The sequence below is a fragment of the Ranitomeya variabilis genome, chromosome 2 (genome assembly GCF_051348905.1).
Source record: "Ranitomeya variabilis isolate aRanVar5 chromosome 2, aRanVar5.hap1, whole genome shotgun sequence".
NCBI lineage: Eukaryota > Metazoa > Chordata > Amphibia > Anura > Dendrobatidae > Ranitomeya > Ranitomeya variabilis.
This window is the reverse complement of record NC_135233.1, coordinates 164,310,495-164,332,307: the sequence shown is the minus strand read 5'-3', so window position 1 is coordinate 164,332,307 and position 21,813 is coordinate 164,310,495. Positions and strand designations below refer to the sequence as shown.

The window sequence follows — 21,813 nt, the reverse complement described above, 5'->3', positions numbered from 1 at the left end:
TACCGAGATGTTGTGAGCTAGAAAATCATCAGCAAACCCTATATATCATTCATCATACATGGATGGGGCCTTGGACTGTGCTCCCAGATGGTCAGATTTGCAATGTAATGGGTAAAGAGTTGAGCAAAAAAATGTGTTCTTCCCTCGTCCGATGCTCAGTCCAGTAATCCTTGGCAGCCGAACCAGGACAGTCTTCCCTTCTCCGGCTGGCATCCTTGGTGACTCTTGCAATTACTAGGCCCAGTATGAAGCTTTTTTCTCAAGTCTAAATGGGTGACATCAGTGGCTATCTCCTTAAGAGAATGTGTTAGGCCTATGTGTCTGTATATTGGTGGGCACAATAGCCTATGGGTGACAGATGAGACTCTATGGCATTTAGCATGGGCACCAGTCACCAAAAGGTTATCGTGATATCTGGCTTCTTGAGCCAAGCTTGAAAGGTGTAGTCAACGACACAATGCTATACCTTATTTAGATGCCGACTGTACTTTGGTGCACTAGACAGAACTATTTTACTTTAGGATTATTAGTTCATATGAAAATCGATTAACATGAGCTCGCTACGCAGAAAATCAGCATAGGACGGTACTGTACAGTAAGGCCCATAGAAGTCTTTGCTTTCCATATTGCTTATGAGAGACCTAGGAATATATTTATATGTCTTTTTAACATTTGTTTTATGAGCTTTTCTATATATTTTCTTTAAGATGCATTTTTTTTAATTATTACCTTCTTTTCTAGGTTCTATGAAATGATACTACCGAAAAAAAGGACTAAAAGAACACCTCAGTGTAAGGGCTAACAGAAAACATGGCAGTTCTTTAGGATGTTATTTATGAGGTAGGCACATTTGTTTCATGTTTTGTTAGATTTCACAATCTCTTATTAATGTTATATGAAAGTCACATGCTATTTGCTATGCTGACCATAGAGAGCAACAGCCCTTACAGCCCAAATTCCTTCCAGTCTAAACAATTTGATGACTAGACGGACAATGATGGGTCAGAATTATCAATATTTCTAATTTTCAGAACACATTTGTACGCAGATCATGTCTTTGGGGAGAAACTTAAAGGGAATCTGTCAGTAGGATTAACCCTCGTAAGCCGTCTATATGGGCATGCAGGTCATAGGAAGCTAAATAATATGATACCTTAATACCTGCGATCTGATCTGCGGCTTATTCCAGAGAAATCCTTGTTTTTCTTACATGTAAATGAGCTCTTAAGATCTATGGGCCGGACACTGATCTGTATTATGGCTATTTACTATGGAGTAACTGGTAGGGCATTATCTTTATAGAGGTATTTACTATGAGCACAATAAGTATTGCTACATTTTTAGGGGTATTGTATGTTGTCAATTATTAATTATTGTTATTATTAAATATATATGGCATTATTTATGTTGACTTTGTTTTCATGGTACTATTATTTTGGTGGTTCCTAATATTTTTAGGGAAACTCTTAGTAGTACTTTTATGCTATAAAGTATTTGAAATGGTGCAGTAATGGGGTGAAGCAAGACTAGTAAGTTGTCATGTTTGTATCCGTAATTCAGTATTTGGAGATATTATGGAGTTATTATTACGTTGTGGGGCTCTATCACAGTCTATTTTTCACTATTAGATTTGTTATTTTTACAGTCTGCTTTCTTTTCTTCCACTTTGCCTTCTTCCTCCTCCTAATGTTTTATCCAGCTATTGTTCTGCTTCTTTCCTCCTCCAGCTCTGTCCATCTACAAATCCCCCCTCCTCCAATGTATCTTCTACTAATTGTGTTCTTTTCTCTCTGTTTTCTGAGTTCTTACCACTGAAACTGAAAAATGGCTGCCCTGGCTCAGTGACACACATGTGAAGACCTGCCAAACTTTATAACCAGTACATTGTTGGTACCTTTTTTTTACTTTTTGTTGATTTTGCAGTGTAGAAATGATGCTACATCATACTTCACTCCCTATTTTCTAAATCATGCACCTGATTGATTACCACAACTACTAACAAAATTCTAGAACTTAGTTCTACATTATAAATATCCATGCCTACAACTGTGAACAATTGTTTTTCTTTTTATTGTGAAGCAAACAACAAATAGTACATAAATTTGAAAACTTCAGTGTGCATAAATATTCACCTTGCTTAAGTCAGTACTTTGTAGAGTTTCTTTTTGTGGCAATTACAGCTGTAAGTAGCTTTAGATAAGTCTCTATGAGCTTTCCACATTTTTGCCCATTCCTCAAGGCAAAACTGGTCCAGCTCCTTCAAGTTAGATGGTTTCCTCTGGTGAACAGAAATCTTAAAGTCTGACCACAAATTCACACTCCAAAACATTTACATGTTTCACCTTAAACCACTCAAGTGTTGCTTTAGCAGTATGCTTTGGGTCATTGTCTTGTTGCAAAGTGAGCCTCTGTCCCAGTCTCAAATCACTGACAAACTGAAACAGGTTTTGCTTAAGATTGTCCCTGCATTTCGCACCATTCACCTTCCCGTTATCTTGAACCATGTTCCCAGTCCCTGCTGAAGAAAAATATCCACCACAGCATGATACTGCCACTACATTTCACTGTGGAGATGGTGTTCTTGAGGTGATGAGCTGTGGTGGTGTGTCACCAGACATAGTGTTTACCTTGGTGGCCAAAAAATTCAATTATGATCTCATTTGACCACAGCATCTTTCTCCATACATTTGGAGAGTCTCCCACATGTCTTTTGGCAAGCTCAAAATGAACCTTACAATTTCTCTGTAAGTAAAGGCTGTTTTTCTGCCCACTCTTCCATAAAGGTAACCTTTATGGAGTGTACAGCATAGGCCTCTTTCACACTTCCGTCGGAATGTGAACGTCGCAATGCGTCGTTCTGTGAAAAAAATGCATCCTGCAAAGTTGCACGCAGGATGCGTTTTTTGCACATAGACTTGTATTACCGACGCATCCCGATGTATGGACACACGTTTCATAAGTCGTGCACTGGATGCGTCGGTAATTGGCGGACAGTCGTCACAAAAAAAGTTAAATGTAACGTTTTTTTGTGCAACGCGTCCGCCATTTTCGACTGCGCATGCGCGGCCAAAACTCTGCCCCCTTCTCTCCGGAACTCATAATGGGCAGCAGATGTGTCTGAAAACTGCATCTGCTGCCCACATTGTGCACTATTTTGCACAACATCCATCAGTGCGTCGGGCCGACGGTTTGCGACGGCCCCATACCGACGGAAATGTGAAAGAGGCCTTATTGTGATCGTTTAGGAAGATCCAGTCTCTGCATGAGAACTCTGCAGCTCCATTTAGGGTTACTTTGGTCTCTGTTCTGCCTCTCTGATTAATGCTTCCCTTGCCCGGGCTGAGAGTTTTGATGGGTGACCTTCTCTTGGCAGGTTTGTTGTGGCACCAAGTTCTTTCCATTTGATGATAATGGATTTGATGGTGTTCCAGGGGATCGTCACAGATTAGCATATTTTTTTATGACCCAACCCTGACTTGTACGTCTCAACAACTTTGTCCCTGACTCGTTTGGAGATCTCCTTGGTCCTTATGGTGTTGTTTGGTTAGTGTTGCCTCTTGCTTAACGGTCCTGCAGCATCCGTGGCCTTTCAGAAAAGGCGTGTACATTCTGACAGATCATGTGACACTTAGATTGTACACAGGTTGGCTTCCTTTCACTAAGCATTTGACTTATGAATATAATTGCTTGCACCAGCAAGGGGCGTCATAGCAAAAGGGGTGAATACATATGCACATGCCAATTTTTAGTTATTTGATCTCATAAATTTAATTTATGCCTATACTTTTCTCACTTCACCAACTTAGACTGATGCATCACACACAAAACGGATTAAAAAATATTTAAACACAGGTTGTAATGTAATAAAATAGGTAAAAACCAAGGGGCTGAATACTTTTGCAAGCCACTGTACGTATGCTTCAGAAGCTCTATTCAGAGATTTCTTCGTAGATGTTGTGAGCAGGTACCAGGATGCAGTAACGGTCAGAGGCAGAACAAGGGTTAACAGGAGGATTTAATGAAACGGTATTACTCTGCGCAGGGAGAGGGTAAACGAGGGGGTTAATGATAATAAAACTGTGCCTGGTGGATGTAGGTATAGCAGGGGCAATGAAGGGTTGAGGAAAAAACAAAGGTATCAAACTTATCAGTCCGGTGGCGTTGAGGATCAGTCTCTGTGAAGATAGTGGCGGCGTTACGGCCTGAAAGCTTGAAGAATCCGGCGGCGTCCTGGTATGAGATGAGTCCTGGCTTCCGGTGTCGTCGGGGGTCCTGGAGTGTCCTTTCGCAGGTCCTGGTTCCACGATAGGTCACGCTGGAGAGAGGACACTCCTTTCTTTTTAAGCGTTGGCACAACGCTAATACAGGCGGGTGATTATATATTCAACGGCCGCACTCAGTTCACAGCCGGGATGTCGAGTCTCGAACTGCACCCCCTGTGGTCTGGTTGTGGGGGGAAGTTAACTCACACTCAGTGACACTACGGGAGTGAATATCAGAGATCTCAGGAGATGTCTCTTCCTTACAGTCTCCGTAGGCCCCTCTGACTTGAGCCTACTTTGTCCTGACTGTACAGTGCGGGAGGGCTCTCACTCAGCCTCCACACACTGCGGATTCCCACCGAGTCCCTGTTCCTGTGCACTGTCCCCTTCTTACACCCTTCACGCCCCCATATCTCAAGTTCAAAGGTCTGTCTGGTGCACTAAACTCTCCCCCCTGCAACTTGGGTGACAGCATTGATGGTTCCGGACTCGTCCCGGACAAGGCATGCCGAGGCTGGCTCTCCTCCTTACAATGTCAACATATGTGGCATAGAAAACATCTTTCATGCATGGCTTTTTTACCCATCCAATAAGTTCACAGTTCTTCATGTTTTTTATTGAGTGTATACTTCAATGAGAATAGAATATAGTATAGACTCACTCTTAAAAGGGTTTTCCCATCTTATTATGTGATGGCATATCGCCATGATATGATGTTACTTTGTGATCACGGGGCTGAACTCTATAACCCACTTTCTAGAGAGATGTTATTACATTATGAGATGAGAAAAGCCTCTTAGGCTAGGTTCCCATTGCGTTAATGGGATAGCGCTAACGGACAGCGTTGCACGGCGAAATTAACGCCGTGCACCGCGTCCGTTAGCGCTCCCATTGCCGGCAATGTTAGAGCGCATTGCTAGCGCGTGTCATTTTCGGCACGCGCTAGCGATGTGCCGGTCTTTTGTAACGCGCCTCGGACGCTGCTTGCAGCGTCCGCGGCGCGCCAGAGGTCCGTTCCCCGCTCTCGCAGATCGGGGATCTGCGAGAGCGGGGACGTTAACGCGACCCCTGAACGCGGCCCCGAAAAAGACATTGCGTTAGCGCAATCCGCTAGCGCTCACGCTAAACAGATTGCACTAACGCAATCTGAACCTAGCCTTACACTCCACAAATGACATCAACACAATTTTTTTCTTTATGTATTCAATAGTTGTAAAACAGAAAAACAATGATGTCTTTGGTTTTGGCAATCATTGCAGTTCAAATCTCTGCAAATTTACTAATGGATACATTCTGACTAAAATGTAGAGAACAATATTAGTGATAAATGACAGGTTGATCTAATCACTGGTATACTTTAATCTGTCCTATAGTTTCATGGTGTATTGATGTTAAAATAGCACAAAAGGATCATCAAGATCAACTTACTAATATTGGTAGATGTGACATGTCCCACAGAAAGCCTGAACATGACTCCGATCTACAAATTTTCCCAATGAAAAAAGGAGAATGAGATGGGTGATCTTATACCGGATCCTCACTTGTGAGTCACAAGTTCCCCACAAGGATTCTGGAATATTGCTTGCCCCCTCAATGACCGCCAATACGTCTCTTTACTGACCTGAGATATAAGAGAATAGCCTCCCTATACAGGTGACAATCCAGCAGCTGTCAGCCGTACACTATAGTTGACAACTTACTGCATCAGCCACGATCAGTCTTGGCACTGTCCATATCTATTTAACCCCTTAGATGCTGCTGTCAATAGTGACTACATCATATAAATGGTTTATTCCCATCGGCAACCTGAGATCATGATTGTGTGGTCCTGATGTTTGCCATGGCAGTTCACGACTAAATAATGGTCTTAGAGTCTGTCGGCTACAGTAACATGTTCAAAAGTTAGCGACATTTAGATGATAAAAATACACTTTTTCATTCCTGTCATGTCACTTTGTATTAATTCCTAAAAATCACCTGAAGGATTAAAACACTACCTGACAGAGGTTTTAAATATGTCAGGGGGTGCTGTTTTTAAAATGGTATCACTTTTGGGTTTATTCAATATATAGGACCCCTAAAGTCACTTCAAACCTGGATAGGCCCCTAAAAAAGAAATTTTGTAAATTTCCTTGAAAAAAATGATAAATGACTGCTACATTTTTAAACCTACTGAAATGCTAACAAAATAAAATAACATTTTACAAATGGTTCTGATGTAAAGCCGACATGTGGGAAATGTTATTTGTTAATGCTTTTGTGTGGTGTGACTATCTGAATTAAAAGGATAATCATTCAAAGTTTGAAAATTGCAAAATTTTTTCACATTTTTGTCAAATTACTGATATTTGTTATAAATAAGCACAAAACATATCAGCCTAAATTTACCATTATCATAAAGTATGATGTGCGACGAAAATACAATCTCAAAATCACTGGAATTTGTTGAAATATTCCAGAGTTATTACCACATAAAGTGACACTGGTGAGATTTTAAAAATTTGGCTCCGTCACTAAGGGGTTAATTCTATTTTAATACTTCTGGTCACCATTATTATCACATCCCTTAACAGTAAGTAACACAGGTTACTCACACAAAGAAAATGATGAGTTGTAAAGTGAGTGGAATTTTGCTTGCTGGTCTCATAGCCATCAGCTGTTACTTGTTGGGAAACCTGGAAGCAAGTGTTCAGTTTGTCTGCAGTGCCACCACAGGTCAAACTGAACATTACCTAATGCCAATTCAAATCATTGGATTGTCTGTGGGATGCAGAACAGGACAGGTCCTCCGAGGTGAGAGATACCTTTATTAACATCTATCTCTGTACCCCAGGGATGAGTATTCTCAACAGGATTTGGTGCTTCCCATAGGACCGTGGGGTGCTTTGGCCGGGTCCGGCGGTACTTAAAGTGGTGGTCATGGGAGCGGTGACCCGGTCCGTGGCCCTTGGTGTCCAATTAAAGGGAATAAAGTGTAGTGGAAAATAAAGTCTGTGGAGAAATCTTCATGACGAGGCCAACTGTGGTACTCGGCCAGGAAAGGCCGACGCTGCTTAAAGGGTCCACTGGGGCTGATGGTGTTGCAGTAGAGTTGGTATAGCTCCCCACAGGTAGAGCTTAGTCCCCTGGGCTACTGGTGCAGTTGGTAAGGGATGATAGATGGTGGAGTGCAGGACTGAGGGTACAGGAAATAATTGGAGGAAACAGGGTTGCAGTTTCCTTTACTGGTGAATATCAGGTACAGTCCGGGCACAGGTTACAGGAGTAGATGGGGTCCGGGCGGCCTGAGAGTAACTTGGGTTCCACTTAGCCAGGTGGGTTCAGAGGCCTTCTTTCTGCGCTGAATTCTCTGTCCCTTGCTGCCTGAAACTTTACACAAGTTCCTCTCAGTGTCTGTTACTCCTAACCCGTATAGTTGACAGCGTGGGCACTGTCTTCTCACCGGCAGCCCCAGGCTCCTGACTTGCTGTGGTGCCTCCTGGTGTTAGATGGGACAGGAGATCTGCAATCTCCTGCCCTCCGGTTCTAGCTGCTGGGCCTTTAGTACCCGTACAACCACGGACTCCAGTGTCCGGTTTCTTTTGCGCTTTATCCTGGGAAGAGCTCAGTTCCAGCTACACTCCCCAGTCTCTCTCCTCACACGCTTCCTCTCCCTTCACTGTCTAACACAGAACTCTCTAACCACGCCTCCAGACCAGAACTTATAGGGAAGTTCCCTGAAACCGGGTTTAGAGCTCCCCCTTCTGGTCTTGAGTCAGGAAGGTGTCATATGTTTTTGTTACTTGCTAAGGGGATCCCTTCTTACCTCCAGGCATGACATCCCCCCGTGAGGAAGGCAATGCCATTGTGGCAACCGGACTCCTGGGATGCCATAGATTTCCTTTTGTTAATTCCCACAACCCACACAGAATGACTGGCTGCAATATCAGTGTGTATATACCATATGAGGCTTTATTTCAATGTATATAAATGTAAACTGACAATCAGAAATGTGTGGATGAGGTCATCAGACTGACAAACCTTCTCTGCGAGTCTCCAAAGCCTTCAAACAGCTTTTTACTTCAAAATACTGAATCTATCCCATGTTGCCCTCATAGGATAGTACCTGATGGTTCTACTCTAAGGGCATGCTTCATGTGCACCTTTTTGCCTACTCTCTGGTGTTTTTTGCCTGTTTTTTTATTTTGCATTTCTGCCATATTCTTCTTTTTTTTAATTTGCGGCCTTTTTTAAAATCTATTTTGTGTTTGTTTTTTTTTGTTTTTTTTAAAATAATATTCGCTATTGTGGCCGGGGTTTGCGTTTTCCAGATGTTTTCAGCTGATTCATCAATGGCAACTTTGTAAAAATTTGCACATTTTGGGCACAAATTTTGTAACATTTTAGCAAAAAACGTGACGTTTTGTTCCAAAATGGCATAAAAAAGGTAAGAGACTAAAATTAAGTACATTTTTGGTTTTGTGCAAAATTCATGAACTATGTGGGCCATTTTGAAGAGTGCACATGCTCCATGTGTGGTGTCAAAAAGTCCTGCAGTTGATCTATGCAAAATTTTAACATTGCAATACCTGTCAATCAAGGGGATGGAGGCAGAGTAGCTTATCTATTGAAAGACATCAGTGTGTGACATCGGGCCTGCGGAGTAGTGATGCCTGGAGCTCACCTGGGGTATCTTATGGGACTTTAGAGCTCTCTTGTGCTGTTAGCTAGGTTCAGATGTAACATGGGGCAATCCATTGTTACACCCATGATGCGGAAAGTAGTAATGGGTAGGGTACATGTTAAACTGAAGGAGGCCTAAGAGCAATTTACATCTAGTTATATAGAGGAACATTTCTAAAAATTGTGATTTAACTGATCAAATAGGGAAATATGAAGGAAGGATTGTTACTGATTAACAACCACAAGCTACTATTTAACAGTGACTTTTCTAGCAGCAGCTAAATGTACCCATGAGATCTGTGCTGCCAGGCAACCAGCATTATTCTTACCTTTTTTTTACATTGTTCCAATATGCTGCCGAATAATTGAACATTTGTTTGATCTGTCTGATTGTGTCTCCAGTTTTGTTGGTAGCGTGATTGAGTCTCCTCTAGAGAAATGTGTATAAGTTTCTGGAGTCTTCACCTGATCACCCATGTTCACTGACTGAGCGTTTTCCATCTGTTCTGCAAATTCTCAAGATTTTGCTTTAACTCCATGCTGTTCTTAAAGGGAATACATCAGTAGGTTTTTCTATGTAATCCAAGAGCAGCATAATATAGGGCAAGAGAGCTTGATTCCAGGGATGTATCACTTACTGGACTGCTTGATGTAGTTTTGTAGTTTAATCTGTTTAAGATGTATTATGCTGCTTTCATATTCACTGCAAAGGTCCCTGGCAAGGGGGAGCGGAGCAGCTGGGTCAGGCGTTGAAGAGGGGGATAACTCATGCAGGGAAGAGACTTCTGGTTTCTACATAGAGCTGAGAAAAGAAAAGGATTTACTAGGTAGAAAGGCAAAATGAGCAATTGTGAGTACAAAGTGCTATATAATATGATAGCAGCAATATATTAAGAGGGTAAAAACGTTTATGGGAGGGCTTCTTTAAATTAATATCAGGCTGAAATAATCTGATTTGTGATTCACTCAGGTGTCTAATGGAGTAAGATGGCGTGCTGGAGAATGCCAGACACAGATGTAACTTTTGTATGCAGCGAGCGCTTCTGTGCTGGACAATGCCTTATAAATGTTATTTATACACTCTTTGACATATTAACAGTTATTCTTAATGCGGCGCCCCAGAGTCCTGGTCATCGCAGTAGTGTCGCTTTCCATCCCGGGGAGAGTGATGCTACGTTTGGAGGCAAGGAAGGATAACTACATCCAGGTACCACAAACATGCAACACTTCACACTCCAGGCCACCAGGGGGAGCTTCTGATCCTATTTACTAGGTAACTCCCCATATATATAACTGGTGGTCTGTAGGGAAAGTCAGTCAGTCCTTGAGGGAAGCTGTTACTGGCAGGAGTGAATTCCTGTCAGAGGACAGAGGAGAGGGTTCACAGAGCTGTGCATGCCCTCAGAGCTGCAGCTCCCAGAAAGAGACATTTTGAAGGCCGAATTGTTTGCAGCGAGCATGCAGGAGAGGAAGCACAGGAGAGGATATCAGAAGGGGACCAGCCCCGAGCAGGCTGCCTCCCTCTGAGGCGCAGAGACCGGTAGCCGGACACCGAGGTTGTAAGGACCTCTATGACCTACATCAGCGACTGGCGGGACAGCTAAACTCTACGTTACCTGTCCGACCTAACACCCAGGAGGCACGGTGACAACCTTAGAGGCTGGGGCGTGCTAGAGTCCCTATAAACGGCCTCAAGTCACCAGTCATACATGTATGTCCTATCCAATTTAGGGGACAGAGAGAGATAATATCTGTGAGGACCTTATGAGAAGCTTAGCAGTAAGGGACTACACCACCACTGCGCTAGAGGAAAGGCTTTTATTCTCCACCTGGACAAGGGGACTCGACTTGCCCCCAAACCGGCCGGACCCTGCCTGCCCTTTGGTCTGGTGCTCTGGACTGTGGATGCTGAAGTCTTCAGTAAAGGTAAAGAGACTGCAACCCTGTGTCCTTGTTCTTCTCTGCGCCACTCACCATTCACCATCTATACACCGGGAAGCCCTGGGGATACACTTCACCTGTGGGAAGGTATACCATCTAGCTGCCATAACATCACCCCAGCGGACCCCTTAAAGCAGAGTCGGTCACCCTGACTGAATACCACAGGTGGCATCATGAACATAAACTTTATCCCTTTAAAGACCTATTCCTTTTATACGGACGTCCCAGGGCCACGGACCGGGTCAGCCACCGTGACATCCCCTGTAAAGTACTGGACCCGGTACCGAGTACCTCACTGCCCTGACGGGGCACTCCATTAATGCAGAGGTAGTTTCACCAATCATGGTTATACTTTATTATGATGCACACATACTTATTTTTTGCTTCATCCTGAGGATTGGTTGAAGCCAAGTGCTATCATTATAAGCTTACATTGTCTGCCCTTGTTTAAAGCTGATAAAAACATAAGAAGCCTTAACCCATTACACTTCCATAAGTAGGATCTATCGCCAATAGGATCCCACCATATGACAAAAAAAAGTATTTAAAAGGAATCTGGCAATAGGATTAACCCTCCTGAGCTGTCTATATGGGCATGTAGGTCAAAGGAAGCTGAATAAAATGATACCTTGATATCCGTGATCCAATGTCTTACACATGTGATCAAAATTGTTGGTACCCCTGACAGAAAAACCTACAATGGTCACAAAAATAATTAATAAGTAGTAATAAATAAAAAATCTATGAAATTGAACAAATGGAAGTCTGACATTGATTTTGATTTTCAACCATGCTTCCACAGAATTAAAAAAAAATAAAACTCATGAAATAGACCTGGACAGAAATGATAGTACCCTTAACTTAATATTTTGTTGCACAACTTGCAATCACTGCAATCACGGAATCAATTACGATTCCTGTAATTGTCAATGAGACTTCTGCACCTCTCGACAGGTATTTTGGCCCACTCCTCGAGAGCAAACTGCTCTAGTTGTCTCGTGTTTGAAAGTTGCCTCTTCCAGACGGCATGTTTCAGCTCTTTCCAAAGATGCTCAATGGGATTTAGGTCAGGGCTCATAGAAGGCCACTTCAGAATAGTTCAATGTTTTCCGCTTAGCCATTCTTGGGTGTTTTTAGCTGTGTGTTTTGGGTCATTATCCTGTTGCAAGACCCATGACCTGCGACTGAGACCAAGCTTTCTGACATTGGGCAGCACATTTCTCTCTAGAATCTCTTGATAGTCTTTAGATTTCATTGTACCCTGCACAAATTCTAGACACCCTGTGCCAGATGCAGCAAGGCAGCCCCAGAACATAACAGAGCCTCCTCCATGTTTCACAGTATGGACAGTGTTCTTTTTTTGATATGCTTCATTTTTCCATCTGTGAACATAGAGTTGATGTGCCTTGCCAAAAAGTTCAATTTTTGTCTCTACTGTCCACAGGACATTCTCCCAGAAGCTTTCTGGCTTGTCAACATGTAGTTTGACAAATTCCAGTCTGGCTTTTTTATGATTTTTTTTCAACAACGGTGTCCTCCTTGGTCGTCTTCCACGAAGTCCACTTTGGTTCATGCAACGACCGATGGTGCAATCTGACACTGATGTTCCTTGAGCTTGAAGTTCACCTTTAATCTGTTTAGAAGTTTTTCTGGGCTCTTTTGTTACCATTCGTATTATCGTCTCTTTGATTTGTCATCAATTTTCCTCCTGGGGCCACATCCAGGGAGGTTGGCTACAGTCCCATGGATCTTAAATTTCTGAATAATATGTGCAACTTTAGTTACAGGAACATCGAGCTGCTTGGAGATGGTCTTATAACTTTTGCCTTTAACATGTTTGTCTCTAATTTTCTTTCTAATCTCCTGAGACAACTCTTTCCTTCGCTTCCTCTGGTCCATGTTGAGTGTGATACACACCATTTTAACAAACAGCACAGTGAGTATCTGTAGCCCTATATACAGTCCCACCACACTGATTCCAAGATTGTAGACACCTGTGATGCTAGTTAGTGGACACACCTTGATTTAACATGTCCCTTTTGTCCCATTATTTTCAGGGGTACCATCATTTCTGTCCAGGCTTATTTCATGAGTTTTATTTTTTTTTTTAAATTCTGTGGAAGCATGGTTGAAAAGCAATGTCTGACTTTCATTTGTTCATTTTCATAGATCTTCTATTTACTATTATTTTTGTCAGATTCAAGTTATTTCTGTGACCATTGAGGGTTTTTCTGTCATTAAATGAGGGGTACCAACAATTTTGACCATGTGTGTATTCCAGAGAAATGAGCTGTTCAGGACTATGAGCCGGACACTGATCTGCATGAGAATCTGCCTCCAGAGATTATTTTAAATGAAAGGAGTCATTACCGATGTAATATCAGAGGTGTACCTAGGTTTTCTGGCACTCGGGGCAAGAATTCAATTTGGTGTCCCCCTCCCTCGCTCAAGCTATTTGAGTAGTTGCTATGTGATGACCACTTATATGTGATTACACACTTACAGTGACGTGCCAACGAGCTGCTTTTCCTGATTCTCTCAATGTTAAGTGAAATACTACAGCCCCTTCACTGAGGGAAATGGGACATATGAAACATTGCATATGAGTGATCATGTGATAACTTCTGGAACCGGCAAGCAGAGCCAATTCCTGACAGTGAGTATATTACATGCTGTTAGGACTGGGCATACTACAGTGTTACATGTTAGAATTAGGGGTTGTCCATATTTATTATGAATGTCTGCAGTCTCTCTAAGTAGCTGCAGAATTCTGAATTCTCGCAGCATGCACACTACTCACTGTCAGGATTCTCCCATGCTAGGTGCAAGAGCAAATGGTTGTGTAACCAGAAGAATGCGATTTACATGCTTCTGGCCACATGCCAGCTAGATGTCTTAATCTTCATTCAAATCACTTGTACTGAATGAGGCCACGCATGTCTAGTTGGCACATGATTACATGATTACATGTATCTAAATCGCAAGTTGCATGACCTCCTGCTCTCACAACCGGCACCAGGGAATCCCTGCAGTGTATTCGCTGTGAGAATTCAGAAGTCTTCATCTGATTTCATGTACTCCTGCACTGATTAGAAGCACTTCTTCATATCAAATGGTGCAGGTTTCTTTTAGCAGTGCAGGAGTTAAACTGTTCAGCTTAGAGTCTCTGAAGCTTTCCTGCTTGGATGATATCAGCTGTTCAGTATTGGCCACTCCCCTCCTCCATATATTCTTGCCTTTGGCAATCTGGATTGCCCGTGTAGTCTAATATTTCCTGGTGTGGAGTGGAGGTGTCCATTGTTGGTTAAAGCGTTTGGAATGTTGATCTGTTACTGAATAAATAATTGCCCCTCACTGTGTTCCCTGCGCACATTGTCCCTCTTATAGTACATGCCCACCACACTGTCCTCTCCTTAACATACTGGGCCCCCTCTTCACACTATCCTCTTAAACTGTGTCGTCCTATAGTGACCAGCCTCTATAGTATGCCCCCTAGTCATACACCCCTCTTGCTGTGCCCCCACTCTGTACCCACATGCTGCTTCCCCTCTATATTGCCCCCACACTGCCCAGTCTGTATTCTATGCCCCTTCACACTTATCTCCAAATAACATCTTACCACACTATTCCGCCAATAGTCCCCTCAAATATTTCCCCTTCCTTCTCATACTGTCTCCTCATATATTTCCCCCTTGCTCTCCATACTGTCTCTTCATACATCCCCATACAGTTTCTGCACCAATTCTCTCCCTCATACCATTTCCTTACATACTCCACACTTCCCATACTGTCTCCTCACAGATCCCCTTGTCTCCTAACAGGTTCATCTCACTGCCCATACTGCCATATTGTCTCTTCAGAGGTCCACCTCGCTCCCACATACTGTCTCTTCACAGGTCCTCCTCACTCCCCATACCGAGATGTTTTTTCACAGGTCTCCCTCGCTCCCCAAACTGCCATGCTGTCTCCCCACAGGTCTTCCTCACTTGCCATACTGACATTCTATCTTCTCACAGGTTCCCTTCACTCCCCATACTAAATTCACACCAATCTCCCCCACCCTTGCTCCTCATACTGTGTCTGGACCTATCCCCCTCCCCTCCAACTGTGTCCGCACCAATCCCACCTCCTGCTCCTTATTATATATCCACTCCAATCCCCCCCCACTCCTCATACTGTGTTCGCAGCAATAATCCTCCCATGCCTCATACTGTGTCCACCGCACCATTCAAACGCTCCAAGGCGTCCCTCCTCAACGCCTTTGAGCGTTTGATACTTGTTGCTGCATACCTTATTATCTGAACATTTTTCTACTTTCAATTTTTAAAGATTTTCAAATAAATGTTTTGGATTTTAAGAAGCTGGAAAGCAATCTCTTTTTTCACAATTTACTGCACCTGTGGCCACATGTGCTTCAGCACGCTGTATGCTGCTGTAGGTGACCCAGTCTTTTTTCTTTTTGTTTTTTTTTTTGTTTCTATATATCTACAGCATGTCCGGCCCATAAGTCATAATAGCTTATTTACATATAAGGAAAATTTGGATTTCTCTGGAGTAAGACATCGGACTACTGATATCAAGGTATCGTTTTATTCAGCTTCTTATGACCTACATGCCATATAGACAGCGTAGGAGGGCTGTTACTACTGACAGATTCCCTTTAATTTATACTTATTTATTACTGGATATAACTGTATGGAATAGTCTATTAAACTGTAAATAGTAGTAGCCACAAAGAGGATTTCATTCCTTAATATATTGTGTTGTGTTGCCATTGGTTGGCATTCATTGTTTATACATAGTAGATGATCTGATAATTAGCTTGATTCATTTAGATCAGCTGGTAGTTTTTATTATTCACAAAATTTTGTTTACATCTGATACCTTCTCACATTTTATTCCTGAAACCTTACCAACAGTGTTACAATTGTTGACTCCAGTCACAGGGCTATGCCTAACCAGCTGGTGTGCTTTTTTTCACAAAGAAAAGCCATGAGCCAAAAGACAAATATTAAATAAGAAACGCCCAGAGACAAGAGTCAAGATGGTATACACTGAAGAAAACCAAAAGTCTAAAAAAAAAATAATAAAAGCATTGTGTACTGCATCCTGGGATTTCAGTGTGTGACATTATGCTTCTGGGCTTAGATGACAGAGGAATGGAAAATTTTAGTACTTTTAACTGATTGTCTGCTGAAAGCACCATAATGTCAAACATGTCCTGTATATCGTAAAGTCTGCTTTTTGTGGCAGTGAATAGGTTAACACGTGAGGGCTAGCTGCAATAATTAGAAGGTTATAATCTGTTTCTGCTGACACAGAATATGCTGTGCTTGGAAATTGGAAATCTTTTTCAGCCTAGAAGATCGCAAAAGTCTGTTGTTGAATAAACATCATAAATCTATGGAAGGAAGAAAGCCGGCTCCTGCTCGAGTTACCAGCTTCTACCATGTCAGCTTAACATTTTAGTGCCATTAGAAAGTTACTTTTGTTTAAAGAGGGGTCACAGCAGCTTAATGATGTGGCTGTGCCAACTCTATTCATCATTTTTTTCTATGTGTGGCACAAGGGCAAACTCAGCAAATTTCATGACTAATGGCTAAGGCCCTTAAACACAATTAGAAGTAATGGCTGTTAACTATATATGACTATATATGACTGTTTCTAATTATGGACTTTTTCATGTTTTATTGATTAACAAGATTTGATCACTGGAAATGTAAGTATGTTTTATATAAAGGCTGCGGTTTCCACGTCGTGGCTATGGTGACTTCTATAATTCTTTATGTATATATATATATATATATATATATATATATATATATATATATATATATATATATATATATATATATGTATTTTATTTTTTTTTACAAGCCTGCATTGATTTTGCCACGATATTAAAAATAGCAGCAAAATTGTACTAAGGCTGGTTTCACATTTGCGGTTGTGTCCGCAGCGTTTCTACCGCATATATCCGCATGCGTTTTGTATTCCTATCTTTAACATTAAAAACGTCGTTTGCGGCTTGGCGCGGAAATGCAACATGTAGTAATTTTTAGAGGCGTCAATTTGCCGCCTGGAAACGCATGTGGTCGATTGTGCAAGGTTTGCGGCAAAAAAACGCATTGCTGTCTATATGAACGCATGCGTTCATAAGCAGATGCGTTTCGTGAACGCATGCGTTCCACAGGAAAAAAAATTTGTAGACACTGCGTCGTCAAACGCGGCAAAACGCGAACAAACAAAAACGCATGCGTCCCTAATGATAAATATAGGAATACAAAACGCATGCGGATATTAAAGCGCAAACGCAGGAAAAAAACGTATGTAAACACGTACAAACGCTGCGTTTTTTTAACTGCACGCGCTACCGCATGCGTCTAAAAGACGCCGCGTTTGTGCACTTTGACATGCGTTTTTTCAACCACTTGTGAATGTGTTTTAAACGCTGCGGATTTAAACGCAAATGTGAACGTAGCCTAAATCCAAAATGCTGTCAATACTGTGGCAAAAACTAGACATTTTGGAAAACTTCAGGAAAGAAACACACCACCAGTGCAACGTTTCATAGCAACCTTAGGCTTTGTGCACATTTTGTAGATGTGGTGCATTTTTGTTGCATTTTTTCAGCCCAGATTTGTGACAAAACCTGATACCAGCAAAGTGAGTGAGAAACCTGAAGTGCCATGCACACGTTAAGTATTTTTAATTTGCAGATTTGGTGCAGAAAATAATGTGCAGAATATCAATTCTCTGTGTGCTTTTGCCAGCGTTTTTCACCATTGACTTCACTCAAATCAATCAAAGCGCAGGTAAAAAACTCGCATTTTTCCAGCTGTGTTTTTCCTGCCAAGAGATGCAAATATTTTACTCACCATGTGCACATACCCTTAGTATGATTTTGACATAGTGGAGTTAGGTTCAGTTCTGCATAATAATTAAGTATTGACACTGCACAGAAATCAATCTAAAATTTCATAAGGGAGTTACACAAGTACTCTCTTCCTCCTCAACATCTTCCTGACCCCAAGTCTATGGTCCAGATATATGTCCGCGTTCCCCTGCCACCCTATGACACACACCCAGCACGCACTGTACAAGCAGAGCCTGAGAATCATCTCCAGATAGAGGCAGGAATAAGCGCAGCTCAATGTAAGCCCCCCTGACTGCGCTTTGGACATGGGACATTTTTCAAATTCAGGGGGCAGAGGCATTTGATAGGTGGAAAGGGGGGATTAGGAGAGGGACATTGGGGGGCAGGCATTGGGTGCAGGGCAGAAGTGCGGGAAAAACCACCAGTTGATTCAGGAAGCTGGTGCAAAGAGACCCCCCAGCGAGAGAGCTTACCTGATGGAGTCTGTGGAATCCCTTGTGGAGCGCCTGCGGGATGTCGCTCGGTCCAGAAGAGGAGGATGGCTGGAGGAGTAGCTTTCCTCTATGTTGTGGGACACGGGGATCTGGGAGAGAGCCAGCGGGAGCAGGAGGACGAGGCCCCCAGAGAGACTATCACCGGAGGTGATGACGCGCAGCAGGCGTAGGCTCCGGAGCCCCTGATGGAGTCTGTGGAATCCCTTGTGGAGCGCCTGCGGGACGTCGCTTGGTCCATAAGAGGAGGATGGCTGAAGGAGCGGTTTTCCTCTCTGCTGGAGGACACGGGCACCCGGGAGAGAGCCAGCGGGAGCAGGAGGACGAGTCCCCCGGAGAGACTATCACCGGAGGTGATGACGCACAGCAGGTGCAGGCTCCGGAGCCCCTCCGGGGATCCTGCGGATGCCGGGTGCAGCGGTGTGGCATTCCCCCGCTGTGCCCCCTCCGGCAGGAATCCTCCCAGCCAGCCAGCGGGTGCAGAACAGTGACGCGGCCCAAGAGCGAGGGCCGCACCGGAAGTGCAGCCTGTCATGGCAGGACAGGCAGCATCGAGTGCCCGCGGTGCAGCTGGGAGGGGTGAGGACTCCCGGTGTGGACTTGATCCTGAACCGGTGGGCAGGCAGAGACTGGGGGTGACAGACACAGCCCTGGCAAGGACCTCACAGCTGGTCCCCCTGGAGGAGGGTCGGCTAGATGGAGCGCCCAGGAGAGGATTCCAGCGGGCAGGGTGCAGCAGGGGACCGCTCTGCAGCCGAGCCCAGACAGCAGCTGAAGGCAGAGGAGGGCGGCAGGCAGTGATGTTGCGCTGCCTGGCAGATCCTGGGGATGGACGTCAGACCGGGCTGGTGGGTCCAGAGAACTATCAAGGTCCAGATCGAGGCTGAGCTCATTGGTGCGATGCGCTGCAGGTGCTTCGGTCCCCCCTGGTGACGAGGAGGCCAGGGGTGTGGGCTTAGAGCAGCGAAGTGGAGCAGAAGATTCTGAGTTCTACAGCGATCAGAATGGAGACAGAGGACGTCAGGATTCGGGATGTCCAGCTGGTGGGGACACAGCACCCACGCAGCTCGGTAAGTATGACTCTATGTATGGTCTGTTGCCCGCAGGGGCTACATCAGGTGAGGTCGGGGGGATTCAGGCATTAGGGGGGTAGCGAGGGGGTTTGGGGGTTTTAGCGAGATGGCAGTGCCAGGCCTGCAAGATGTCTTGGTCAGTGTGTTGCAAATTTTGAGTAGATTAGAGGGAGGGGCAGCGAGCTGATCCGGGGCGTCACCGGTAGGGGCATGGCTCCCTGGGTTGGGGTTCGGGTCACAGTTGGCGGGTGAACCGCTGAGGCCTGTAGGGGGAGAGCAGTTACCGTCATCTGGTGTATCCGTGTCGGTTCAAACGGAAAAGGATAAAGGGGATTCAGTAAAGCGAGATGATAGAGCAAAGGGAGAGGTGTACGTGTGTTTTGAGGGGCCCTTGATGGTGCATTTAAAGAAGGAGGTAAAGGAGAAGATTTGGCGGGACGAATATGTGGAGATTTTTTCCCTCCTTCCCTTGGAGAAGTTTAATCTGGATAAGGGAAAGAGGAAAGACAGCAAGAAGGAGGAGGAAGAAAAGAGAAGGTAGCGGCTGATTCCTCAGACATTCATCAATTGGTTGCAAGCGTTTGCGATCTTGGCGAGCGTGATAGGCGAAAAGTCTCCTGAGAACTGTTCCAGTTTATTTTGTTATCTTGATGCGATTGGTGAGGCTCACCATACCTATGGGGGCAGGCTTGGTTGCGCTATGATGAGCAATTTAGGCAGAGGAAGGCGGTTAGGCCTGAGATTAGATGGGAACAGAAAGATATTGGGCTTTGGTTGAAAGTGATGGCTCCAGTCCAGTATCGGCATTCCTTTCATGGGAGCGGAGGTAGCAGCAACCAGCAGGCAGGCCACGGAAGCGATAGTCAGGGGACGCAAGGAGCAAAAGACAAATCAGGAACATGCTGGCAATTCAATGAGGTCCAGTGAAAATATGGCAATACCTGCAAGTTTAAACACGTATGCTCACACTGCAATGGAAGTTCACATGGAGCTTCCAAATGTTTCAAAAAAGCAAGGGGTAAGCCAGCGGTGGGTGCCGGTCAATGGGGAGATGCCGGTGAGGCTTCAAAAGATGGCCCCCTATCTAAGTAGGTACCTGCATCAGGAGAAGGCTGGGGTCATTTGGAATGGTTTTGCTAAAGGCTTTAGAATCCCCCCTACGCACACGGTCCCTTTTACGGTTAAGAACTTGAGGTCGGTTGATTTGCATGCGGAGGTAGTCAGCATAAAATTGAAAAAGGAAGTGGAATTGGGTAGAATGGCAGGTCCATTTTTGTTTTTGCCAGTTAAAGGGATGATCGTCTCCCCGTTGGGGGTGGTCCCTAAGAAGAAACCAAATAAATTTAGGTTAATACAACATTTATCATACCCGAAGGGGTTGTCGGTTAACGATGGCATTTCTCAGGAGTTGTGTTCTGTTGTATATACCTCATTTGACACTGCGGTGCAATGGGTTCGCAGTTAAGGCACGGGAGATTTGTTGACTAAAACAAATATTGAATCGGCTTTCAGATTACTCCCAGTCCACCCGGTTAGTATTCCCTTGCTGGGATGTTTCTGGAAGGGTGGCTACTATTTGGATACGTGTTTACCAATGGGTTGTGCAATTTCTTGTTCATTGTTTGAGACGTTCTGTACCTTTTTAGAATGGGTGATTAGGAATGTTGCAGGGGTTCCGTCCGTCATTCATTATTTGGACGATTTCTTGTTAGGGATGAGCGAATATACTCGTTACTCAAGATTTCCCGAGCACGCTCGGGTGTCCTCTGAGTATTTGTAAGTGCTCGGAGATTTAGTTTTCATCGCCACAGCTGCATGATTTACAGCTACTAGCCAGCATAAGTACATGTGGGAGTTGCCTGGTTGCTAGGGAATCCCCACATGTAATCAAGCTGGCTAACAGATGTAAATCCTTCAGCTGCTGCAAGGAAAACTAAATCTCTGAGCACTTACAAATACTCGGAGGACACCCGAGCATGCTCGGGAAATCTCGAGTAACGAGTAAATTCGCTAATCACTATTGTTTATAGGTCCACCAGATTCTAGTTTATGTAGGAATGCATTGGCCGTGATGGAATGGGTGGCGGAGCATTTTGGAGTGCCGTTGGCAAAGGAAAAAACTGAATGCTCTAGCACTGTTTTAAGCTTTCTGGGAATACTGATTGATTTGGAGAAAATGGAGTGTCGGTTGCCAGAGGATAAATTGTTGTTACTACGGCAGGAGGTGCATCATATTAGTAGGCTTAAAAAGGTGACCTTGAAGGAGTTGCAGTCATTGCTTGGCCGTCTGAATTTCGCATGCAGGATCATGCCCATGGGCCGCATTTTTGCTGCAGGTTGTCCGGTACGACTGCAGGGGTGCGGTTGGCGCAACATTTTGTTCAGTTGAATAAGGAGCACAAGAAGGATTTGGCGGTATGGTATCATTTTTTGGTAAAGTACAATGGTCGATCTTTGATACAACAGCAGATAGTGACTAACGTTGACTGCGAAATTTACACGGACGC

The 21,813-nt window shown here is 44.0% G+C and overlaps 1 long non-coding RNA gene across 12 annotated transcripts in view; it reads left to right on the top strand.

The window, feature by feature from the left end:
• Window positions 1-21,813, top strand: part of LOC143804741 (uncharacterized) — a 1,170,763-nt gene that overhangs the window by 533,612 nt on the left and 615,338 nt on the right. For 8 of the 12 annotated variants that reach the window (XR_013221090.1, XR_013221088.1, XR_013221086.1 and 5 more), the window contains one exon: window positions 742-840. The exons of the other annotated variants lie outside the window; for them this stretch is intronic. This is a non-coding gene — a long non-coding RNA (uncharacterized LOC143804741). The remainder of the gene's footprint in view (window positions 1-741; window positions 841-21,813) is intronic. 12 annotated transcript variants of the gene reach the window in all.